This window comes from Bubalus kerabau, chromosome 4 (assembly GCF_029407905.1).
Source record: "Bubalus kerabau isolate K-KA32 ecotype Philippines breed swamp buffalo chromosome 4, PCC_UOA_SB_1v2, whole genome shotgun sequence".
NCBI classification, from domain to species: domain Eukaryota; kingdom Metazoa; phylum Chordata; class Mammalia; order Artiodactyla; family Bovidae; genus Bubalus; species Bubalus kerabau.
Genome location: NC_073627.1, coordinates 158,279,902 through 158,307,378, shown reverse-complemented (window position 1 = coordinate 158,307,378; position 27,477 = coordinate 158,279,902). Strand labels below are relative to the sequence as shown.

At 40.2% G+C, this 27,477-nt stretch overlaps 1 protein-coding gene across 5 annotated transcripts in view; it reads right to left on the bottom strand.

Moving 5' to 3' along the window:
* Window positions 1-27,477, bottom strand: part of PLPPR1 (phospholipid phosphatase related 1) — a 201,405-nt gene that overhangs the window by 81,484 nt on the left and 92,444 nt on the right. For 4 of the 5 annotated variants that reach the window (XR_008713819.1, XR_008713817.1, XR_008713818.1 and 1 more), the window contains one exon: window positions 6,025-6,292. The exons of the other annotated variant lie outside the window; for it this stretch is intronic. The gene's annotated coding sequence lies outside the window, so the exon portion shown is untranslated. Of the gene's footprint in view, window positions 1-6,024; window positions 6,293-27,477 lie in introns of those variants that run through there. 5 annotated transcript variants of the gene reach the window in all.

Sequence of the window (27,477 nt, the reverse complement as noted above, 5' to 3'; positions counted from 1 at the left end):
TTGTTTTCATTATGTGATCCATGGGTTGGTTGAATCCTCAAAAGCAGTAGATATGGAGGAAGTGCTGATATGGAGTGCCTATTATAATTTACACACAGGTTTTCAACCGTGCAGTGAGTCGGCTCCATAACCCTGTGCTGGTTAAGGGTCAACTCTAATCTCAGTCTATTGGATCCTATTGCAGCCCCAACCTGATGATCTCCCAAAGAGGCCACTGTTTCCTGAATTGTATATGTTTCATTTCTTTGCATATCTGTATGAGTACCTTAAATATAGGTAGGTACATATGTGTGTATGTTCACACATAGCCTATTCATGTTTTTTTTGCACCATCATTTTACTGGCTTGAAGTAGTTTTTAATAAACTCTGGACACTAATCTCTTATCAGATACACATAAAAATATTCTCCATTATTTCTTTTTACCTTTTTAAAAAATTTATTTTTTAATTGAAGGATAATTGCTTTACAGAATTTTGTTGTTTTCTGTCAAACATCAACATGAATCAGCGATAGGTGTACATTTGTCTGCTCCCTCTTGAACTTCCCTCCCATTGACATCTTTTGATGATTACAACTTCCTGGTTTTTGTATTTCTTTAGTATGGTTTTTCAATACATCAAAGGTATATTTTATTGTATGTCAACATAGAAATGAGATTATCTCCAAATTATAGGGATTTGATATGTACAAATGATTGTCCTAAAGTACTCTAAAGCAATTACATTATTGGTTATAACCTCTCTATGATACTTAATTCAAGTCACATTAGTAATTGAGAAATATGATTTTGTGTACCTGTTATGCCGTATGGCTTTGATTTTCCACTTGCCCCACAATTCATACACAATATTTATCAATTTTTAAGTTAATTTTGATATTCTTATAAGGCATGGGATTATTTATAGGTAACCTATCAGGTCAATGTGCTGTAATCCATGAAAAATAATTTAAAAATAAATTACCTGAAGTGAATGTAGGAGGAAAAATCTGCCATGTAACTTAGTTCAGTGTATCTAAGAAAGGAAATGTTGAGTTTGGTCAGACATGAACTCATAAAAATAAAAGATTTCAAGATGAAGCAGACATGGGTCTAAGACATGAGAAGCTAAAAGATAAATCAGTCTAGATCATTAAAGTTCTCACAAGTGAAGTTTTAATGAGAAGGAAGAGGAGAAACAACTGAAAGAAACTCTCTGAGCTCTATGGAGAGCTCTCTGAGGAGGCCAGATTTGGCAATGTATACAAGATGAAAGAGAGCTAACTGAGACCAGTATAAGACAGCGAATCTCTCTCTCGTTTTCTTTCCATTTTATTAGTTTTTTAAAAATTGGAGTATAATTGCATTACAATGTTGTGTTATTTTCTGCTGTACAACAATGTGAATCAGTCACATGTGTGTAGATTATATATATATATCTCCCCTTCCTCTTGAGCCTCCCCTTCCCCCACCCGTCCCACCCCTCTAGGTCATTACAGAGCACCCAGCTATACTGCAACTTCCTGCTAGCTATCAGTGTTACACATCATGGTGTATATGTCAATGCCAGCCTCTCAGTTTGTCCCACCCTCTCCTTTCCCCCACTCACCATGTGTCTATACCTGTGTCTTTCTATTCCTGCCCTGGAAATAGGTACAATTTTTTTTAGATTTCATATATATGTGGTAATATATGATATTTGTTTTTCAGGCAATCTTTTATAGTGTGTTCTGTTATCTAAAATCCAAAGTAAATGGTGGTTAAAAAATGCTACAATTAGATTTGATGCAACAAGACATAATGATGATTGTGATATTGATGGATGGTAATGAGAAAGCTGAATTATCTAATATTTATTTGTTTTCTCTGTCTAGAGAAAAGATCTTTAGATTGAAAAAGTGACAGTGGCATTGATCCCAAATGTAGTGTGTCATTGAAGAAAGAATAAAGTTGCTTTGAATGAGTTTAAATATGCTTTACAAGAGAAATCACATCCAGGACACTGAGAAACTTGCGAATAAGTCTTAAGAAATCACTAAGAGTAAAAGAGAAGCAGGAAGGTTAGATATGAGCATACATTATTTCCAAATTTCAAAAAATGAAGTCAGCAGACTTAAAAATATTGCTAATGATGATGATTGAATTTTGCAGCTACCTGGGGGATGACTGTAGAATGTTACAGGGCAACTTTCTTTGCTTTCAGAAGAGGAAGCCCTGATCACCCTGAGCCAGATGGGTTCACTAAGGATGAGTCAGGTTATTGTAGGCTGATCTTACTTCATTCTTTAATGGAGTTACTGGCTTGGCATAGGAGGGAGGGATATGAGTTATTTATGATCTATCTAGGCTACATCCAGGAATCTGTCAAAGATTGACCTTAGGAAATCTGAAGGACAAGACAGAAATGTGTACTGAATGATAGGTATATAGAATATTGGATGAACCGCCCTTTCCCAGTCCTGTCTCTTGCTTTGTCAGCATGTGTCTCCCCTCAGACAACTCATTTCCGAGTGTTAGAAAAGAGCCTACTCTTGGGCCCCAGAAGGGGTCCCCCTTCCTGCAACAGATTCAGATTTTTTTCTTTCTGTGTATATGCTATCCCTTCAAAGTTCACATTCATCATTTACAGATTTAGTTCTGACTCAAGGTCTTTCCTGGTGGTGCATGCATTGGCCAAGATGGATGTCAGCGAGGATTCTGGGAGGTGGTAGGAATATACCACGCCACCATGGCATCTCCTTTTGACCTTTCCCAAATTCTTCCAGTTGGTGGTGATTTGTTAGTTCCATGTTCCTTACTAGGACCTCCTGTCATAAGATAACTTGTACAAATGGTTACTATGATGCCTGGCCAGGGTGGGCGCTTTCAGTCAGTCTGGTTCCTCTAACAAAGACAAAGTCCTCAGTGGTCTGAAATGAGAGACCGAATTTAACTCCAAGAAATTTCATAGAAACAGAAAACAGAAGCCCTAATACTTGGGTCAAAAATAATCTATTGCTCAAATATCAGGTGGTGGATATGAGAGGGGCATAAATGTAACTTAATAGAATTGCAATAAAGGAACAAGACTTAGAAAAAGAAGCCTTTCCTCTTGTGGCTGTTAGCTACTTTGTCTTTCTTGAAAACACTTGTCCATCATTTTTCCTCTTTCTGCATCCTGAACCTCTCCATCTTCACTGCTTCTAAGGACATCTTAAACATTAAAAACACAGACCAAAAAACAAAACTCCCTTCACTGGATTACTGCCTTTCGCTACCACCCAATCTTTCTACTTTTCTACAATCCAGGGCTATTGAGGGGTTAACTTCATCTGCTCCAGCCACTCTCCTCAAGATGGCCTCATTTGAATAATCAATGACTTCCTAATTTAAAAACTCATTCAACACTTTTCAGTCCGAACCCTATAGGACTGGTATAATCGTATCCCTCTGCAGCAGTTGATACTCCCGGTCACTTTTTTATTCTTGAATTTCTCTCTTTCCTAGGTTTCCTTTCTTTTGTGGTTATTTTCCTGGTCTCAGACTTCTATTTCAAGTCTCTTTTGTCACTATTCTTCAAGCACACACCTCATTCTACCAGTGGCTCTGTACTTTCTTCTCATTGTTTCCTGTGGTAGGGTCTTTCCAGGGTTTCAGCTGCCTCTTCCCTGCTAAGATCTTTTATTTCTTGCATACCCTTTTCCTGAGCTCAGGACTTGAGTTTCTCCTCAACTTCTCTAATGGTTTCCTTTACCACCTATACTTTGACTATTCACAGCAATGCTAACCCAGATCTGTCTCTTGAATTCTAAACCCTTATTTCTGTATCTATACTCAACACCTTTGCCTAGATGCTTCCTAGGCATCTTATACTCACAGTTTTCCACCTGGATCATAACTCTTCTCCCTCCACCTCCTGATACCTTTTCTTGCAGTATTTCCTTCTCTGAAAAATCATACCACCCCTCATACAAGCCAGAAAATGAAGCACTGTGCCTGATTCTTCCTTCCTTCTTTCTTTTTTTTTTCTCCTCCATGTTCAGGCAGACTCCAAGTCTGGTCAGTTATATTCCCTTAATACCACGCTGCCACCAGAGCACTTTTTCTCAAACTCAGTTCTACTGATTTCCTTTTCTAGAGGATAGTAATCCCAACTCTTTAGCATGTCACCCAAACTCTTGATGAGCTGACTCCTCTCCCCTACCATTTCAATCCCATCTCATAGTTTTTCCTGCAAGTATCCAACAGACTAACCATCCATCTCTACTAAAAGTAAGATTACCTATGTATATCTTGCTTCTGTTGTACTTTTGTGCCTATTCATATATTTTTCTTTTTGCTTTGATTGTTTTCTACCTTTTTTTTTTCCTGATGAAATTCTTTTTTTTTTTCAGCGTTATTTTTTTTTTAGTATAAATTTATTTATTTTAATTGGAGGCTAATTACTTTACAATATTGTATTGGTTTTGCCTGATGAAATTCTTTAAGGCATAATTCTTTGTGGCTTCCCTGGTGGCTCAGACGTTAAAGCGTCTACCTGCAATGTGGGAGGCCTGGGTTCAATCCCTGGGTCAGAAAGATCCCCCGGAGAAGGAAATGGCAACCCACTCCAGTATTCTTGTCCGGAGAATCCCATGGACAGAGGAGCCTGGTGGGCTACAGTCCACGGGGTCGCAAAGAGTCGGACACGACTGAGTGACTTCACTTTCTGTAGGAAGCATTTGAAACTTTCTCTTCTGTATTCCCTTAGAGCCTCATCTATACTGCAAAACAGAGCAGCAATTACTTGTTTTGCATGACAATCTTTACCACTGAACTGTGAGTTCCTCAAGGAAGTGACTAAGTTCTATTTCCCTATAGTTCCTGGTATATAGTGAACACTTAACTCATGTTTATGGAATAGATTACAGAGTCACCTCCACAAATTGGTTCTTTCCTGGCTCTCTTAACAATTCTAGAACTTACAGGCAGTGCATGTTCAGTCAGAATGTCGTGTCAGACTCTCTGAAACCCTATGGACTGTAGCTCACGAGGCTCTTCTGTTCATGGGATTCTCTAGGCAAGAGAGTGGGTTGCCATTTCTTTTCCAGGGCATCCTCCAACCCAGGGATCAAACCTGTGTCTCCTGCATTGGCAGGCAGGTTCTCTACCACTGACCCACAGGGGAGCCCTGTAGGCACTGGCGGTGCTGCTTTTCTCTGGGCTGATGAATGCATGTTTAGAATATTTTGCTCTGCTGTGATGCTGCACTTGCATTAAGGCAGACATAGACTAAAAAACTTTAAAAGAAGCACAATAAGGAATCGAACACCTTGTCAAAGGGGCAATGATTGAAGAAATGGGAACTGTGTGAAGCACCACAGAAAGAAAGTGAAAGTGAAGTCACTCAGTCGTGTCTGACTTTTTGCGACCCCGTGGACTGTCCATGGGATTCTCCAGGCAAGAATACTGGAGTGGGTTGCCATTTCCTTCTCCAGGGGGATCTTCCCGACCCAGGGATTGAACCCAGGTCTCCTGCATTGCAGGCAGACACTTTAACCTCTGAGCCACCAGGGAAGCCCCCACAGAAAGAAAACAGTACGTATTACAATAGTAAGCAATTGAGAGCAAGAAACTTTTTTTTTTTTAATTGAAGTATAATTGACATTTGACATTAGTTTTAGGTGAATAAATAATGATTCAATATTTGTACACACTGAAACGATCACATCTTCCACTATATGTAGTTAGAAATTTTTTTTCTTGTGAAAAGGACTTTTAAGATTTACTCCCTTAGCAACTTTCAAATATGCAGTACAGAATTATTAATGGTAGTCTCCATGCTGTACATTACATCCCCGGGACTTATTTATTTTACAGCTGAAGTTTGTGCTTATTGACCCTCTTCAACCATTTTGCCCACTCTCACCCCTTCAAGCCATTCCTTCTCTAACCAAACACAACGATGGCAGATTAACCATGACAAGCAGACTCTTTGCTGCTTTTCTCGCTAAGAAATGGAGCTGAATTATCCTTCTCTTGAAGGTAGTTTCCTTGACCAAGAGAATGAGAAGAAAGTGACACAGATTTATTTAATATAAGTTTAATGTGACATCAAAGCCTCCATAAGGAAATGAAGAGCCAAAGAAACAGCCTTGAGTGTTGTATGCTAGGGCTTGGTCAGGTGCAGAGCTGAAGAGGAATCTGATAGGTTAAAATGAGGTGATTGCAGGAAACTGGGGGAAGCTTAGCGAGACCTGTTAAGATGCTTCTTGGCTTCCCTTGTCTTCAGGGAGAAGGATGCTCTTTTTCTCTGGGTGTAGGAAGAGCATCTTTCACATGAGTGTTTCTTGGCCTGTTTCAGGGAAGAAGTGTGAGGAAGGGGAGGTCAGTTAGGTCAGAAGAAACCTTGCAGCATCTACCTGGGTCTCTCACGTTTCTTCCTGTAGTGCTTCCACTCCCAAATCAAGAAGCCCAAGGCACAGAAAAAGGCCGCATGAAGGTGCTGGTGGTGCCTGCAGAGCTGAGCTCTCTGTGCTGTGCAGCAGATTCCCACTAGCTATCAGTTTTACACAAGATAATGTATAAATGTCAATCATAATCTCCCAATTCATTCCACCTTCTCCTGCCCTGCAAGTAAGTTCAAAGTTCATCAGTACCATTTTTCTAGATTCCAGGTATATATGTTAATATATGATACTTTTCTTGCTTGTTTTATAATTAAAAGATGGCAATACCCTTCATGATTGGCTTCCTAGACAGCAAAATTAAGGCTGCAAATAAAAGGGAGAAAGGGAGTTACACAGAGAGCACTAGGAATCTTGATTTTGCATCTGCCCAAAGAGAAGGGCCTGAACTTAATGGGATGACAGACTTCTTACAAAGGTCCAATTGGTCTTGTGAGACATTTGCTGACAAAAAGCCTCAGTCTAAGTTGACTAATTTCTCAACCTTGTTGGAAACCCTCATCTAGCGCTGCTTGCTTAAGAATACGTGGACTGAGCAGGGAGGTCTAACAATTTCCAGGCATTTGTGAAGGTAGCCTTGAGGCTGGATCTTCTTGGAAACATTTAAATCACACTATCACAGAAGTTGAACTGGCCTCTTGCTTCCTGTACTAAGTTCAAAGATGACCTTTTTTTTTTTTTTTGACCTAGGATTTGAGACTTTATTTTGATAGAGGATCCTTTAAAGAGCTGAAAATAAAGATGTGATCAGATTAAAATTCTGGAAAGATTTCTGTGCTGTATGGACTGGAAAAAGATTATTGACCTTATCACAGAGAGTAAAGATGACCATTTTAAAAGTGTATTGGGGTAACCATGAGGATGTGTATGTGTGTATGACAGTGAGCAAGGAAGTAACAATTAGTACATAATTTGAAATTAGGAATTTTATAATCTACTGGCATACATGCTTGCTCAGTTGTGTATGACTTTAAGACCCCATGGACCATAGCCCTCCAGTCTCCCATGTTCATGGAATTCTTTAGGCTTGAATACCAGAGTGGGCTGTCATTTCTTTCCAGGGGACCTTCCCAAACCAGGGGTTGAATTCACGGCTCTTGTGTCTCCTGCTCTGGCAGGCAGATTCTTAACCACTGTGCCACCTGGGCATTCTGTCCTAAATCTTTGCCCCTTTGATTTCACATTTATAGAAACATTTGCCTCTAACAGCTGACATCACTCTTCCTGAGGGAGAGAAGAATGCCAGTAGAAGGGCATCATCTTTCTGTTCAAATATTGAAGAAGAATTAGAGTTGTTACAGCAAAGGAAGGGAAGAAATTGCCCAATATTTTGAAAGCTGAAAAGTTTTTCCATGAATTTTCTGCCAGAATTGTTCAAAGATGCAACAGGTTGCTTTGATAGGTAGTGTGTTCTCTGTCACTAGGGAAAACCAACCAATTACTCGAAGGAGATGACATTAGAAGGGATTCATGTAAATCTGGAGCATTAGGTATTAAAGTCTGTTTATGCCTGAATTCTATAAATACTGAAGACACAGGGAGACAAATAAGGTATTCAGAAGGACTTTTCCCATTAAATATAAATATAATGTAACATCAATTACATTACTATAATCAAATGTTAGTTCTGGTTCACATTTTATCAGGTATAAAGCTCTGCTGATACCTTTAAAATTGTTTTTTCTAATACAGCCAGCCAAGCATGAAATAACTTCTAGCCACTTTAGTAAAGACTAATAGAGGAAATTACACTAATGAGAGGCTAATAAAGCAGACACAGGTGATCCAAGAAGTACTTGTCCTTGTCAGACAAGGCCAGTGAATAGTATGCTTGTTTTAAGTGAGGGGATTCTGTTCTCATTGTCCATAGAAAGGTTTTGGGAAATTTATCAGTAGGGGGCATTGGTGTTCTATCAGCAGAAGCACTTGACTCAGACTAAGTGCTCTTGGTAATGCTGAGCATTTTACAATGATCACAAATCAAAGCAGATAGAGAAACTATTTTTCTTAGAAAAATCCACATAGAAATGTCATCTGTTTCAAATGAAACTTAATGAAATAAAAGTACAGCATGTACATATTTGATTTTTCTAAGATAAAGATGCTGGAGGCCTTAAATTTTTTTTTTTTTTTGGTGAGAGAGGGTGAAAACACTGTCACAGCAGCTGCAGATCCAGCATTTCCAAGTCCTGGGAATTGGGAAGACAGCTGAATTGACATCATGGTAAAGTAGCATCACTAATGCTTACAGCTCTCAGTTAGCTGTAATGAGTGAAATGAAACAGTTCTTTCTGTGTTAGAAACTATTCTGATACAACAAATACTTGTCTGTTTTGCTCTCTCCCCTTTTATTGGCACAGGCAAAGGCACGTAATCATGAAAGGAATTGGGGGGAAAGGAAATATTTAGATTTGGAATGCACAGTAGATGAGATAAAGAGCCGCCTTTCTTCACACTAACACATTCACAAGCCCCATGTTCGGTCATGAATAGAGAGATTATTAAACACCAATAAAAATAAATGCAATTTTTGCACATCTACCATGACATAAACGCTAGGTGTCAGATATAATTACTTATGAATTATTATAGTTTCTAGAAATTTCTTATATCCCATTTTTCTGGATCCTCTATCCTCACAATACTTTTAGCTTTATATCTTAGAATTCTGGGACTTAAAATTTGAGATCTTATGGAATAACACAAAGGAAGGATACATTAAAACATACCTGTGTATACCTATGGCTTTCTCTGATTCAGTTCTATTTGAAGCATAAGAAAGCTGCCTAATTCCCACCTGCCCTTAATGCTCATTCAGATTTTCATCTTCATTCAACCCCTAGGTATATGGCAGACACAGACTAGGTACTCCTCTATAAAACTAACCTTGGCCCCTGGGCCACTCTGAACTCCTGGAACATGCGTTTCTAATCGGACATATTTTTATCAGTTTAATAAACCCTTATAGCATATCTTTCTGATGCTGCCTATAACAACTGACAGGAAAACAGCACAACTCTAAAAGAGTGGTGTTTTTGCTTTACTTTGTTTTTGAATCACCAGCTTCTTTGTGTTTGGTGGTAAATAGCACCTGCTTTAGCCATCCAAGTGTTCTGAATTGATTAAGAGAGTAAGACGGTGTCAGAGATGGAAGGTCCTTTGTTACTTCTAAAGGCTGAGTTTGAGGATGTGGCTTAATTGGAGTCACTAATGCTGAGCCATAGACTTAGATGGACTTAACCTACTCAGTCACAGACAGCTAGAAAACCTCAGTCCTTCCCCACCAAGAAGGAACAGACTAGAACACACATTTCCTGTGGTATCTGGCTCCCACATGGAAGGAAGGAGAAAGAAGCTGAGCCACACATGCCCAGGTCGTCTTCTAAACTCAAAAATGGTGAAACTTCCACCCCAGGGTGGGGGTAACCCTAGGGGGAAGAGGGGCTAGACTTTATACCCTTACAGATAGCTCTCCACACAGAAGGAAATACCAGGAGGGGGAATTGTGCTTCTGAGAGCATAAATCATCTCAATTTATTCTTGTTGGGCAGGATGAATTGGATTTTACAATAATGAAATTTATTATAAGTTAGAGAACTCTGCATCTATACCCTTATTCTTTAAACAGTCCACATTTCATCACCCCGATGAATACATCCTGGTTTTCTTCTGGAATGGCTTGACAAGAGAGATGCTACATCTGGATTTTCCTTTATTGAACCTTTTAAGGCATTTAATTTCTAGAGATAACTGGATCCTTTCCAGGGGAGGGAGGGGAGAAGTATACTCGCATCTGTAATGATCTCTGACAGCGTGACACGGAGCACTGATTTTTACAGCAGTAGCCAAAATTACAGTAATTAGAGAAAATATCCACATCTTTATAAACAGAGTGTTAACTGATTCAAAAGGAACTTAATGAGAACTTACAAGAGGAAGCGCACGTTTGCTGCTCAGTATTAAACATTAATTAGCGTCAGAAGGCAATAGTCAAGTTGCCTCTCCACTTCAGTCGCTTGGCAAGGCACAGAAATTGGAGAGGTTTTAGAATCTGCTGATTTTGCTGGCTGTGACCCTCCAACTAGATTCTCTGATTTTATTCAGGTTTGATACTGAATTTTACTTCCTGTTAAAGATTATGTTCAAGTCTTACTGCAGAAACTGAGAGATGAAAACTTTCAAGTGCATGGCATTTTAGGTTTAGGCATCTTATTTTAAAAAGTATTTTTAAATGCTCTCTTATTAAGATAAGTAAGCGAAGCCATATATGAAAGAGAGTATAATCCCAACTATGAAACAAAACACGTATAGAAGATACTAGGACATACATCACATTATTAGCAGTGGGTTGCTTTGAATGATTGACCAATGAATGATGTTTTTCCTTTTTTTTCTGTAATTTATATACATTGCTTTTATAAATGGAAAAGAGATATTTTAATTACTTAAAATATGATTATTCTCGTACAGTTAAATCAGTTCCCCGATATGGGCTATAAGATCCAATAAGCTACACAGGAAAATTAACTTTTTTCCCCTAAGATCCTGAGACCGGCAAATTTGATGCACTGAAAAATACCAAACACAGATAACAATTGATTCTTACACTGTACTTTTTTTTGACTGAATGACTGCAGACACACTTTATTTTCATTTCAATACAAAATTATGCTTAAGAATCAATATGTAATTGTGGCTTTGATCCAATATCAAACCACTGACCCAATACCAAACAAGCCAAACTCCTGGAAGCAAACCTAATCATTTTTTCATTCTGAGTTAAGAACTGACTAATTTTGTTGGGCGAATCATAGAAATGACCTATTTGTCACATGAATCTCCTCAGAGGCTGCAATTCAAAACAGTTTATATTGATTCCTAGGTAAATAATATAGTGACTTTGGGGGAGGGATCCGTTGCCATCTGATTTTATCAGCTCACTTATTTAGTACTTCTCCCCTGCAAATGTCCATTAACTTCCTAATTTTCCTCCCCCACTCACTCACTCTCTCAAACATTTAGGTCCAATCACCTTCTACCTGTACCCTGAATTTACTATCTTACTCTTCTAGAAGATGACATGGAGAAGGCAATGGCAGCCCACTCCAGTACTCTTGCCTGGAGAATCCCATGAATGGAAGAGCCTGGTAGGCTGTGGTCCATGGGGTCACGAAGAGTCTGACATGACTGAGCGACTTTGCTTTCACTTTTCACTTTCATGCTTTGGAGAAGGAAATGGCAACCCACTCCAGTGTTCTTGCCTGAAGAATCCCAGGGACCGGGGAGCCTGGTGGGCTGCTGTCTCAGGGGTCGCACAGTGTCGGACACGACTGAAGTGACTTAGCAGCAACAGCAGCAGAGGATGACATGCCCATTTTCTGGCTAGCATTTATTATGAACTTAATTGGTTCTTCTCGTAAATAATCTCATCTCCTAGATATTATCACATCACCAATAGTCCCACTGGAATTTATTAATACTGTTAATTTCAACCCCTGTTCATTTCTCTTCTTTTGTGTTTAAATTCATTGACTAATCAGTAATTACCTTAAACGTAAATGGGTTGAATGCCCCAACCAAAAGACAAAGACTGGCTGAATGGATACAAAAATAAGACCCCTACATATGTTGTCTACAAGAGACCCACCTCAAAACAGGGGACACATACAGACTGAAAGTGAAGGGCTGGAAAAAGATTTTCCATGCAAATAGGGACCAAAAGAAAGCAGGAGTAGCAATACTCATATCAGATAAAATAGACTTTAAAACAAAGGCTGTGAAAAGAGACAAAGATGGTCACTACATAATGATCAAAGGATCAATCCAAGAAGAAGATATAACAATTATAAATATATATGCACCCAACACGGGAGCACCGCAGTATGTAAGACAAATGCTAACACGTATGAAAGGAGAAATTAACAATAACACAATAATAGTGGGAGACTTTAATACCCCACTCACACCTATGGATAGATCAACTGAACAGAAAATTAACAAGGAAACACAAACTTTAAATGAAACAATAGACCAGTTAGACCTAATTGATATCTATAGGACATTTCATCCCAAAACAATGAATTTCACCTTTTTCTCAAGCGCACATGGAGCCTTCTCCAGGATAGATCACATCCTGGGCCATAAAGCTAGCCTTGGTAAATTCAAAAAAATAGAAATCATTCCAAGCATCTTTTCTGACCACAATGCAGTAAGATTAGATCTCAATTACAGGAGAAAAACTATTAAAAATTCCAACATATGGAGGCTGAACAACACGCTGCTGAATAACCAACAAATCACAGAAGAAATCAAAAAAGAAATCAAAATTTGCATAGAAACGAATGAAAATGAAAACACAACAACCCAAAACCTGTGGGACACGGTAAAAGCAGTCCTAAGGGGAAAGTTCATAGCAATACAGGCACACCTCAAGAAACAAGAAAAAAGTCAAATAAATAACCTAACTCTACACCTAAAGCAACTAGAAAAGGAAGAAATGAAGAACCCCAGGGTTAGTAGAAGGAAAGAAATCTTAAAACTTAGAGCAGAAATAAATGCAAAAGAAACAAAAGAGATCATAGCAAAAATCAACAAAACCAAAAGCTGGTTTTTTGAAAGGATAAATAAAATTGACAAACCATTAGCCAGACTCATCAAGAAACAAAGGGAGAAAAATCAAATCAATAAAATTAGAAATGAAAATGGAGAGATCACAACAGACAACACAGAAATACAAAGGATCGTAAGAGAGTACTATCAACAATTATATGCCAATAAAATGGACAACATGGAAGAAATGGACAAATTCTTAGAAAAGTACAACCTTCCAAAACTCGACCAGGAAGAAATGGAAAATCTTAACAGACCCATCACAAGCACGGAAATTGAAACTGTAATCAAAAATCTTCCAGCAAACAAAAGCCCAGGTCCAGACGGCTTCACAGCTGAATTCTACCAAAAATTTAGAGAAGAGCTAACACCCATCCTGCTCAAACTCTTCCAGAAAATTGCAGAGGATGGTAAACTTCCAAACTCATTCTATGAGGCCACCATCACCCTAATACCAAAACCTGACAAAGATGCCACAAAAAAAGAAAACTACAGGCCAATATCACTGATGAACATAGATGCAAAAATCCTTAACAAAATTCTAGCAATCAGAATCCAACAACACATTAAAAAGATCATACACCATGACCAAGTGGGCTTTATCCCAGGGATGCAAGAATTCTTCAATATCCGCAAATCAATCAATGTAATACACGACATTAACAAATTGAAAAATAAAAACCATATGATTATCTCAATAGATGCAGAGAAAGCCTTTGACAAAATTCAACATCCATTTATGATAAAAACTCTCCAGAAAGCAGGAATAGAAGGAACATACCTCAACATAATAAAAGCTATATATGACAAACCCACAGCAAACATTATCCTCAATGGTGAAAAATTGAAAGCATTTCCTCTAAAGTCAGGAACAAGACAAGGGTGCCCACTTTCACCATTACTATTCAACATAGTTTTGGAAGTTTTGGCCACAGCAATCAGAGCAGAAAAAGAAAGAAAAGGAATCCAAATTGGAAAAGAAGAAGTAAAGCTCTCACTATTTGCAGATGACATGATGCTCTACATAGAAAACCCTAAAGACTCCACCAGAAAATTACTAGAACTAATCAATGACTATAGTAAAGTTGCAGGATATAAAATCAACACCCAGAAATCCCTTGCATTTCTATACACTAATAATGAGAAAACAGAAAGAAATTAAGGAAACAATTCCATTCACCATTGCAACGGAAAGAATAAAATACTTAGGAATATATCTACCTAAAGAAACTAAAGACCTATATATAGAAAACTATAAAACACTGGTGAAAGAAATCAAAGAGGACACTAACAGATGGAGAAATATACCATGTTCATGGATTGGAAGAATCAATATAGTGAAAATGAATATACTACCCAAAGCAATTTATAGATTCAATGCAATCCCTATCAAGCTACCAATGGTATTCTTCACAGAGCTAAAACAAATAATTTCCCAATTTGTATGGAAATACAAAAAACCTCGAATAGCCAAAGCAATCTTGAGAAAGAAGAATGGAACTGGAGGAATCAACCTACCTGACTTCAGGCTCTACTACAAAGCCACAGTTATCAAGACAGTATGGTACTGGCACAAAGACAGAAATATAGATCAATGGAACAAAATAGAAAGCCCAGAGATAAATCCACGCACATATGGACACCTTATCTTTGACAAAGGAGGCAAGAATATACGATGGATTAAAGACAATCTCTTTAACAAGTGGTGCTGGGAAATCTGGTCAACCATGTGTAAAAGAATGAAACTAGAACACTTTCTAACACCATACACAAAAATAAACTCAAAATGGATTAAAGATCTAAACGTAAGACCAGAAACTATAAAACTCCTAGAGGAGAACATAGGCAAAACACTCTCTGACATACATCACAGCAGGATCCTCTATGACCCACCTCCCAGAATATTAGAAATAAAAGCAAAAATAAACAAATGGGACCTAATTAACCTTAAAAGCTTCTGCACATCAAAGGAAACTATTAGCAAGGTGAAAAGACAGCCTTCAGAATGGGAGAAGATAATAGCAAATGAAGCAACTGACAAACAACTAATCTCGAGAATATACAAGCAACTCCTACAGCTCAACTCCAGAAAAATAAATGACCCAATCAAAAAATGGGCCAAAGAACTAAATAGACATTTCTCCAAAGAAGACATGCAGATGGCTAACAAACACATGAAAAGATGCTCAACATCACTCATTATCAGAGAAATGCATATCAAAACCACTATGAGGTACCATTTCACACCAGTCAGAATGGCTGTGATCCAAAAGTCTACAAGCAATAAATGCTGGAGAGGGTGTGGAGAAAAGGGAACCCTCTTGCACTGTTGGTGGGAATGCAAACTAGTACAGCCACTATGGAGAACAGTGTGGAGATTCCTTAAAAAACTGGAAATAGACCTGCCTTATGATCCAGCAATCCCACTGCTGGGCATACACACTGAGGGAACCAGAAGGGAAAGAGACACGTGTACCCCAGTGTTCATCGCAGCACTGTTTATAATAGCCAGGACATGGAAGCAACCTAGATGTCCATCAGCAGATGAATGGATAAGAAAGCAGTGGTACATATACACAATGGAGTATTCCTCAGCCATTAAAAAGAATACATTTGAATCAGTTCTAATGAGGTGGATGAAACTGGAGCCTATTATACAGAGTGAAGTAAGCCAGAAAGAAAAATACCAATACAGTATACTAATGCATATATATGGAATTTAGAAAGACAGTAACAATAACCCTGTGTATGAGACAGCAAAAGAGACACTGATGTATAGAACAGTCTTATGGACTCTGTGGGAGAGGGAGAGGGTGGGAAGATTTGGGAGAATGGCATTGAAACATGTAAAATATCATGTATGAAACGAGTTGCCAGTCCAGGTTCGATGCACAATACTGGATGCTTGGGGCTGGTGCACTGGGACGACCCAGAGGGATGGAATGGGGAGGGAGGAGGGTTCAGGATGGGGAACACATGTATACCTGTGGCAGATTCATTTTGATATTTGGCAAAACTAATACAATTATGTAAAGTTTAAAAATAAAATAAAAAAAATAAATTCATTGACTAAATGGTTTTATTTTCCCTTTCTACTTCCTTATTCTCTATCCTCTCCATTCAATTCTTTGTTTTATATACTTATTCTGTACATTAATTGTTTTGTGTACTTATTCTTTCTTTGGAACAGTTTTTTTTTCTCATTTTTTACTTGTTTACACTGCACTTTTAAGCATATTGTCAATCAGACCTCTAACTCAAATATTACATCCACTTAGGAAAAAATTGAAGAAACTAAAATCCAAAGAAAGGATTAGAACCTAGCTCCTTGCTTTCAAAATCCAGAGTTCACATGACTGCCCCTGTGTGACTGACCTGACTGATGGGCTTATGTTCGGCCTGGATGAGGGTCCTACAGTGGGTATGAGGGAAACAGGATTAGCGATATGATTTTTTCATCATTTACCTTGTTTTGCCTGTACTCTCCAGTAGGTTGGGAGCTCCTTGCTGGAGCATGTGTGTGTATGCATGAGACTTTCTCGTGGAACAGAGCAAAGTGCTCCAAACATGCTAAGTATTGCCCCTTGAGTCCGTTGAACTGACCTGAGTTGAGAGCAGAAGCAGCAGCAAAACTGAAAAGCTAGAAACAACCACACCTTCTAAATAACCCTGGGGTCTCCTGTCTTCATTAGACCAAATGAAGACTGCACAGGTTTGGGGTGTTTTGTTTTTCTTTTATCTCAGAATTAAGTTATGTGTAGCTCGAGCTCAGTTCAGTCGCTCAGTTGTGTCCCACTCTTTGCAACCCCATGGACTGCAGCACACCAGGCTTCCCTGTCTATCACCAACTCCCAGAGCCTGCTCAAACTCATGTCCATCGTGTTGGTGATGCCATCCAACCAGTTCATCCTCTGTCATCCCCTTCCCCTCCTGCCTTCAGTCTTTCCCAACAGCAGGGTCTTTTCAAATGAGTTAGTTCTTTGCATCAGGTAGCCAAAGTATTGGAGTTTCAGCTTCAGTATCAGTCCTTCCAATGAACACCCAGGACTGATCTCCTTTAGGATGGACTGGTTGGATCTCCTTGCAGTCCAAGGGACTCTCAAGAGTTTTCTCCAACACCACGGTTCAAAAGCATCAATTCTTCAGCACTCAGCTTTCTTTATAGTTCCACTCTCACATCCATACATGACTACTGGAAAAACCACAGCTTTGACTAGATGGACCTTTGTTAGCATAGTAATGTCTCTGCTTTTTAACATCCTGTCCAGGTTTGTCGTAGGTTTCCTTCTAAGGAGCAGGAGTCTTTTAATTTCATGGCTGCAGTCACCATCTGCAGTGTTTTAAAATAAATCACATCTCTCTCTTTTTTTTTAAGTCTGTTAATATCTGATTTTGAGCCACCATCACCCTGGGCCACAGGAAACTTATTTGTAATTACTAGGACTCCCCTACCGGATCTTAGTGCATCAGATAAGCCTCTGGAGTGAGTGATGGTCTATACTGGGTAGCCCTGAAGCCCACAGTATCCAGCTCATACAGTTCCTTTAGGCCCTGGGGCTCTGCTGCTTCTTTGTCACCGTTAGGGCACAGGCATCTTTGCTGGGTCTTGGAGCCCCAAGGTCCAGCCTCCTTTGGTGTCCTACATCGTCCTCACCTGTGAGGTCTTGCCAACTCACAGAAGTCCTGCTATACAGCAAGACACTTGTCCCTAGCTAGTTTAAAGACCCACCTATTCAGTTTCTCTTTTCCAGTCTCAGGGAATATTCTTCCTCCTTGTCTGTCTCTCTGCTGGCCCTCAAAGACCTCCCGTCTTCCCAGTCCCTCCAGGTCTTCTAGAATAATCACTGTAAGGGGTACAAGCTCTGATAAAAGATAAGAGCCAGTAAGTTTAAGTAGCTTCAGCTCTTTTCCCCTGGCATATGCCCCTGTGATTAACAAAGCATATGGAGCCCCAGGCTACTTGTGTGGTATTGGAACAGAATGGGATGAGGGGGTTTGTGTACATGAGAGGGAGGAGAAAACATCTCAGTACACTGTTCTACCACATCAGCAACATGTTTCCAAGAAGTTTACTTTCAGAAAAAGCTACCGTCTTACTTGCCCCGAGTACAAATGTATAAGTCATCAGGTCAGAGAGTAAACTTGGGAAATGAGACTGTAAGAGATGAAAAGCCTCTCTGGTCCTGGAGGAAGAGCACTGAACTGAGAGTAGGAGCCATGGGGCTGGGTCTCACTTCTCTCACTAAACTTCCTATGTGACTCTGGACAACTGACTTTCTTTCTCTGGGTCTCAGTTTCCCCAGTTGCAAAAATAAGTGATCTTGAGGGGTTGATCCAAAAGGCCCTCCAGGCCCCAAGATTTGCATCTGGTGTAGTGTGTCTGGAGTGGATCTATCATTTTTATAAAAGCACCTTAATACCTTGTGTATAATATTTGGCACTCTTAAATTCTATTGTTTGGCTAGACAGGTACAGGGGACAATGAGGGAGCCATGGGGTGCAGGAAGCTTCCAAAGGTGACTGCCGCACGTGAGCAAGCATGGACTGAGAGAGGTCGTGTCAAAAGTATCTCACTCCCAGTGACTGCTGCCAGCCCTTCTGTTACTGCTCACTTCTAGCATCTTCACCACAGGCTCGCTCTTTAGTTTCAGGCGCACAGACAGATTTTGCAATTGGGATGAGAGGTTCTGGAAACCTAGGAGTTGATGGGTGAATCCTTGTATGGTCGAGGGCTAGCTCTTGCTTTGGGGTGGGTTGTGTGGGACCAGAATGAGCCCATCAGCCCTGCAGAGCCAAGTGAGGCATGGCCCTTGTTAAATCCATCTACAGGGCCTTCTATTTTTGGAAAACTTCCGTGTAAGCACTGATAATATTTCACTTCACAAATGGCCCATAAGAAACATTAAAGATGTCATGTGCTCGAAAGGAAATGACTTAATGATTCTTTTCACTTAAGGAAGAATTGCTGGTAAAATTCATTCCCCAAATGACTCCAAAAGACATCCTTGAACTGGTATAAATTCAGGCCCCACATGCTAACATAGTCTTTTACATCCACAGATCTTCTCCATGGTGTCTGTAAACGCCCACCCTAGGCTGTCCACAGGCTCCTGGATAGAGCCCACCGTGCATTTCTCCCCCGCCCCACCCCACCCCCCCAAGTAAAGCTGCCACCAGTTTACCTTCTTTATACAGAAGAAATAAAACATTCCCCCAAAGACTCTATGACAGAGGTCTGGGGCTTCGTGGCTCAATGGGTAAAGAATACACCTGCAATGCAGGAGACAGAGGCCTGAACATTAGTAACTTTGGGTTCAGTGAGAAAGGAAAAGGCTTGTCATCAAAATGGAAGCTTCTAATTATGTTTCCCTCCATCAATGATAATGAATGCTTAAAATTCAATAGCACATTGTATCTTTTTGGATATGGCCCTGGAATCCTCACTATTTTCCTAGCAGAATATTTTTAACAAAACCTCGTTAGTGTATAACCATCAACAATAGCAAAGACATTTTACCACCTAATTTGTACAGAAAATTCTTTTTGCAGAATCTTTCTCCTTTGTCCAGCTTCTTAACATTTGTCAATTGTCAGAGGCTAAAAGCACAATAGCAACTTTTTATCATACCTCAAAACAGCTCTCCTAAGGAGGTGAGAGGCTTTGTTATTTCATCCTTATAAGACTGGGGGAGATTTAGGCCCAGATATCAACCTGCAGGTTCCCACACATTAATAGGAACAGGAGAGGAATTCAGAGAGGGGTATCATCTTATGTAAGTTGTTGAAAAAAATGTAAAAATACCAACTAAAAACTGACTGGCTGTTTTCTCCAATGATGAAGTACTGGTTTGGTTACATACATTTAGGTATTATATGTATATGTTTCACACATTCATACATAATTTTCTTTAAATGGACAGAACTAAACTGGGTGTTTCACTTTTCATCCAATCAAATTTAGAATTGCCATGTCGTTTCTCAGAATAGCTGAGATTACCTCAAAATATAGCAAAAGTTTCTCACTCTGTCTTAAATGCGTTTTCCAACACTTCTAGGTGGCAGGTCAGGTGGAAAACAGACTTTATCTGTCGCCCCACTAGTTGGGATGTGCTTGGTCACTCAGTCATGTCTGACTTTTTGTGACCCCATGTACTTTGGCCCACCAGGCTCCTCTATTCATGGGGATTCTCCAGGCAATAATACTGGAGTGGGTTGCCATGCCCTCCTCCAGAGGATCTTCCCAACCCAGGGATCAAACCCAGGTCTCCAGCATCGCAGGCGGATTCTTTACCAGCTGAGCTACCAGGGATGGACAATCCAAAGGCTTCAGGCCCTGATGCTTTACTTAGAACTCACCAGATGTTCTTGTTGGGTGCAGGTTAATTAGTAAAAGGATTAAATAATTGGGGAGGGAGGTAACTCAGAACATGATGGACGGGCTTCATGAAAGTTCTGGAAATTCTGTTTTCTGGATGTCATGCCCAGCACTACTATATACCAAGCAACTGGTTCCCATGCATATTCAGGGGGCACTTGCCCCCAGTAGCTGGCGTCCTCTAGAGCAGGGGTCACCAACCCCTGGGCCATGGACTGGTACTGGTCTGTGACCTGTTAGGAACTGGGCTGCACAGCAGGAAGTGAGCAGTGGGCATGCCAGTAAAGCTTTATCTGCCATTCCCCATCACTCTCATTATCGCCTGAATCATCCCCCCGCCCCCAGTCCCTCTGTCTGTGGAAAAATTGTCTTCCACGAAACCAGCCCCTGGTGCCAAAAAAGGTTGGGGACCACAGCTCTAGTGTGTTAACTTCCATATTGTCTTAGAAACTGTCATTCTGAGCATAACTCAGGCATTTCAGAGGCAGAAATACAGTGTTTCCATCTAGGACTACGGCTTGTGAACCTTTAGTAGTGAAATATTCGCAGATGCGCTCTCACATAGAGTTCCAACAGTAGAAGCAGGTGCAGGGGAGGCGCCAGGGAGAAGTGGAGGAGCGGGGAACACACACAGGCATCCTCCTCATCTTTTTTGTGGCTTTTGTGACCCTCTCCCAGGCCTAGTTCTCTACAGAACCCAATCCAAGGACTTCTGCTCTGGGTTGTCTGCACAACAAGTCAGATCGTACACAATTGACTGTCATCTCTAAGACACAGAGAAAACTAGCTATTTGCTTTTGTGTCATCCTGCTGTATATTATGGATCATGGGCAAAGGAATGATTTAACTCACAACCTGTCCAAAGTTTACACGGGTTTAGGATGACCGGTATAAGGTATACGTAGAGACTGAGGTGCATAGAGGGTATGTTGCATTTTGATGTGCCTAAAGGTGATAATCTTGACAGAGCTGAAAGAAATCCACATAATACCTACCCTATGAGATGAAGAATATACCCAAGTGTTATGGCTATGTTAGCTTTTCAAGATAACCCAGGAATGAGCAAATACTCTTCCTGTTTGTTCTATTCCAGATGCAGAATTTGAATTTCAGCAAAGCCTATGTGTATTGCTGTACCACCTTTCTCTAGCAGGAATTCCTTTAGGGCCCACCAACCTGGAGGCAGAGCTGAGACTCCCTGTGATAGGACTGGCATGCACACTGCCCGCTCACCTTCGTCGTCAAATGCTGCTTTGATTCCCACTGTTGCCACAGGGCTGCCCCAGCCCCCACTAACTTCTCTGGGGACTCCGTGTCACTGCTTAAAGAAGTCTTGCCCTGCACTCCGGTTGAAGAAACTTCTTTACCATTCCTGCAGATGCTCTCATTATTACATGTTGGTGCTGATTTCTAGGTACTGTGTGGACCACTGAGATGACTAAGGCTCTTCTCATTACACAAGGGTTTTATCTTTCCTGCTTTCTCATTTTTCCTCCTCCATTCATTCATTCCTGGGGAAAAGGGGAAGTGCTTTATATTTACTCATATGTAAATAACATAGAGCATATTTCTTGATGTACAATAGATTTTAAGTAAATACATATTCATTGATTTTCTGGGGGGCTCATTTTGGCTGATGCAAAGCACAGGCTTTGGAATGAAAGACACATCAGTGAGGAGGTGTGCTTGGAGCAAAATGTTTCACCTTCCAGAGCTTCCACTTCCTCATCTTTAAAGTGGGATAATAAAATCCACCTCGTAGGTGTTTGTAGGAAGACATGATATGTACATAGCATTTGCTTGGTGCACAGTAGGTGCTGAAACACAGCCCCTTTCCTTTGCTTGAGGAATGAAGTGCTAGCCTACTTGTAGTGACAACAATCTGGCCCTACAGTTCCAATGATCGAGAGAGGTTTTGATTGAATGATAGGGACTGGCTGGGAGCCCTCTCTGAGAAGCAGTGGGATGTCCCCACACCTGGCCCTGGCCTTGGCTGAGACCTGCTCTGTGGGTGTTGGTTCACCACAGTGTCTACTTGGGCACTTGTCAAGAGTTTTCAGCAATACCAGGTAAAGGAAACAGGTCTATAGTAAAAGTTCTGTGATAAAATTGGCTGGAGCGGTCTTGGGATGGCAGGGGGCAGTGTAGGGGTGGGGAGATGGCTTGTAAAATAATGAAAACTGCTAAGTGCAATAGACAGGTTAACAGAATTGGTGTAAAAACATATTATTTGGTCCCCTCTAGCATCCATTCCCCCATCTTCTGGAATTATATTTCTAACTTTCCTTGAGGAATCACTGCTTCTCAATTTTAGATCTATAAGTTAAAGGGGATTGACCCCACAACTAATCCAGAGTAAGCCTTGAAGAGCTAAAGTAAATTACACAGCCAATCCTCTGGCTGAACTGAGGGGTTCAGGGATGGGCATATGACTTGATGAAGAGCCAAATATTTTCTGGGGCTTAAGAGAAAAATAAATCAACTCTGTTTCTTTTGTGGGACTGCCTTCTTTTTAGACGGTATAAAATGAAGCTGTGAAGCCTGAACCACCACCATAAAGGGGGAGCCTTGATCTGCTGGCCCAGAGTGTAGGGCCTGAGAGTGGAACTGGCATTAAGAAAGGCAGCTGAAACATGAAGGGAAAATAGTGAGTGTTTGAAACCCCGGATCAAGCCTTACTTGAGGTTGATATTATATCTGGATTTTTCCATATGTGAATCAACCAGTTTGAAATCTGTAACATAAAACTTCAACTGAGAGACCAATATGCTTGGGGAAAGGAAAACCCTGTGAATCTAATTACCCTCAAATATAAATTATTTTTCCATATAACTAGAAGGCAGAATTGTAAGAAAATTATTTGTTCTAAAAGATATTTGGCACTTTAATAATGTAATTTCAGCTAAACTGATGTAGCACTTTGATTTTTTTTTTGTTACTATACTGCTCCATGTGTTATGTGTATATTGTGATGAACTGAAGGTCTGTGTCCCTCCCAAATTCATATGTTGAAATCCTAACTAACTCCCAATAAGATAGTATTCAGAGGTGGGGACTTTGGGAGGTGATCAGCTCATGAGGGAGGAACCCTCATGAATGGGATTAGTGCCCTTATAAAAGCTCTCTTGCTCCTTCTGTCATGAGAGGACACAGGGAAAATACACATTATCTATGAACCAGCAAGATAATACTCTGGTTTGCACTGTTAAGTAGAAAAAAAGGTGAGAGTTCTAGTTAGATCTGTGTTCAAATCCAGATATTACCACTTATTAACTGTGTAATATTTGGCAAATAGAACCTCCATTCCCTCACCTGAAAAATGGGTTTAATAATAATTCCCTCATAAATTATAGGTGATGAATAATGATACTTAAATCATTGCGCTCATTTAAAGGGCATTTTTACATAAAAGTCATCAGGAGGTCATACAAAATTACCAAGCAGAAGAGTGGTTCTTAACTAGGAGTGATTTCACACACACATGCACACACAGGGAACATTTGGCAAAGTCTATAAAACATTTCTGGTTGTTGCAAATGGACGGGAGCTGCAACTGGTGTTTAGTAGGTAGAGACCAGGGATGCTGCTAAACATGTCACGATTCACAGTACAGACCCTGCAACAAAGAGCCACCCAGTCCTAAATATCACAGGTGCCAAGGTTAAGAAACTCAGTTCTAGAAGATATGTCTACTGCTATCAGGGGAGGGCTCCAAGCAGGCCTGAATTTCCATTATTTCTGCCACAACACTTGGGTAAAATGAGGGAGGGAAAAATGAAGGAGTACATAAGACAGGAGCACCAGGAGGGAAAACAGAGGGACTCCCCGCCCCTGTTCCAAGGCTGCGGGAGTTCTACCTGTGACCCATGGATTTCAGGGTGAACGACGGAGCTGAAGGCCAGCTGAGGAAATGCAGAGGTTATGGAGCACCGGAGATGCACACTGGGGGGCCCAGCTAGGGTTCATGACAGTGCCACAGTAAGAAGACGAACGTTGCCTCTGAGGGCAGGGCCATGTCAAAGTTCTAGACCGGAGCACTCCCTGCATCTTTAAGTGTTGTGAGGTGGAAGCATAGTCAAAATGTTGAGAACTCAGAGCTGGGAGGGATAGGGCATCTTACTTTCATCAACCGCCTACTGACCTTCTGAATTGGTTTAAATTCCTTAAACGTATTCTTTTGCATTACATTGTATATGTGTGCACACGCTGAGGGTGTTTGCAAATTCTGGCATGGCGGGGAAACAGAACACTGGTTCAGTCTAACAGATATTCCCAGGTGTAAAAGAGAAAAAAGGTAGGATAGTCTTATAAACCATAACCTGGCCCTCTGTGGCAATGAAAATCATCGTACAGTTGGAGAATAAGCCCAGATTTACTGTGTTAAATGCTTTTCTTACGAGCCTTCTTGGAACCAGAATTTCATGTTGAGTCAGCCCCCCAGACCATCCAGCTACATACATGGTATCTGGAAACCCATTCATCCACAGTGAGAGGTGGGGACAAGGGCATGGACCAGGAGAGAACAACAAAGATTCCTGGCTGTAATGTGGTGGTATGACTTCTCTTCCTCTCTCATCTTAGGGGAGAAGCTGGGTAGAGGAGCATGTTCATGACAAGACTGGTTGAATAATTACCCCTTTCCCTGCTCCTCTGCTGCCTTTATCAGCTGTCCTAAAGGACAGAGAGATGTGTGTGAGTTTGCCTGTGTGAGTATCTGGTGGCAGCTTTAATTATTGCCCCTCATTACCCTTCCCTATGCTCATTCTAATTGTCTTTGTGACTTTGCTTAGCAACTTATGTAAGACATTTCAGCAGTTCTTTTCTCTTTTCTATTGGTGAAATCTTCAGAATAGTCTTTTTATTGTCCCTGCTTTAATAGTTTTAGTTTGCTACCTACTGAGATCGCTGTAGTTTTAATCATTACATTTTAAAAGACAGCTGTTAGAAGTTTCTCTAACTGCACAAATAACATGATAACAACTGAACTAAAAAGGAAATAAACTTTTAATTTGCCATGCTTTGCTAATAATAACAATAGCTAACATTTGAAAGCATCCCATGTGCAAAGCACTGTGCCATACCATATCTATCTTTTAAGTTACAACATCCTCATGATATAGACAGTGTAATGTTATTACATCTGTTTTGAAGAAAAGGAAATTGAGTCTCAGAAGTTAAGTAACTTGTTCACAGTCATGCCAAATGGGGCCCTGCCGAACACCACAGGCCCAGGACTCCAGCTGAGCACTAGACTGAGCTGGAACTCAAAGACTGTTTTCTGGTTTCTTTCTTATTGACTCCTTCCAGAATTTTTCATTATCCATTCATAATTTTTGCCTTTCTGCAAACACAGCATTGACTGTCTGTTCTTTTCATATCAGTTCAGTTCAGTTGCTCAGTCGTGTCTGACTCTTTGAGACCCCATGAATCGCAGCACGCCAGGCCTCCCTGTCTATCACCAGCTCCCGGAGTTTACTCAAATTCATGTCCATTGAGTCGGTGATGCCATCCAGCCATCTCATCCTCTGTCGTCCCTTTCTCCTCCTGCCCGCAATTCCTCCCAGCATCAGAATCTTTTCCAGTGAGTCAACTCTTCGCATGAGGTGGCCAAAGTATTGGAGTTTCAGCTTCAGCATCAGTCCTTCCAATGAACACCCAGGACTGATCTCCTTTAGAATGGACTGGTTGGATCTCCTTGCAGTCCAAGGGACTCTCGAGAGTCTTCTCCAACACCACAGTTCAAAAGCATCAATTCTTCGGTGCTCAGCTTTCTTCACAGTCCAACTCTCACATCCATACATGACCACAGGAAAAACCATAGCCTTGACTAGACGAACCTTTGTTGGCAAAGTAATGTCTCTGCTTTTGAATATGCTATCTAGGTTGGTCATAACTTTCCTTCCAAGGAGTAAGCGTCTTTTAATTTCATGGCTGCAGTCACCATCTGCAGTGATTTTGGAGCCCAAAAAAGTAAAGTCTGACACTGTTTCCACTGTACTTCGCAAGTTGCAGTCTCAACTTTATGGATCATCTTTATTGAGAGTACATATACAATTTTAAAAAATCAGTAGAATCATACTTTAATTAAGCATACTTCCATTGTAGATATTTATATTGTTATCAGTTTTCCTCTTTTAGTAATACATCTCTAGTGAATATCTTCATGCATACAATATTCCCTAATTTTGATCTGTTTCTTGGGATAAATTCCTAGGAGTGAAGGTACTGAGTCAAAAGCTAGGTGCCTTTTTATAATTCTTCAAACATATTCTTCAAAGTTTGAGTTATGCTCCTGTAAGTGTTTTCTGAGGCTACCAGGTTTACTATGATTTCTTTGGTATGGAAATTAATCATTAAGTTTGTATTAATTCAACAGTTGTCTTGCTAATAATTATTTCTTTGAAAGTGTCGGAAGTGGGACTTTCATTTATGGTTCTTTTTCTTTATCTGTTTCTATATACTTTCTCTATAGTATTTGTTGTTTAGTCACTCGGTTGTGTCCGACTCCCTTGTGACATACAAGGGTAAACAATGCTTATGGGCCAAACCTGGCCCACTGGCTGTTTTTATAAATAAAGTTTTATTCAAGCATGACCACATTCATTCATGTATAGTCTATAGTTGCTTTTATGCTACAACCGCAGAGTTCAGTAGTTTCAACAGAAAACAAGTGGCCTGCAAACAGAAGTGGCTACATAATTTGAAATGAATTATGAACACAATTTTTTAACAAGGAGCTCCACACTAAGAATTTCAAGATGTCAATGACAGAGCATTAAGTCAAGTGAAGGTCACATGCCCATGAAGTTGGCCCTCCCCACAAAGTCTGAAACATTTACTTTCTAGCCCTTTGCTGCCCTCTGGTAAACACATTAATCTTAAATCTCTTAAATGGGCTTAAATGTTTATCCCTGTCTGTAATTTTGTTTTTAAACTAATGCCATTTGTGTCAAAACATTGATGTTTGTTTTCATGATAGAATTTTTAGTTTCCTTCAACAATCACTGCCCCAGAGATCAGATACATAGGTTTAGTCTATTTTATATTAGTTCCTTTTAATGATATGATTCCTTTATTCAATTCTACTCA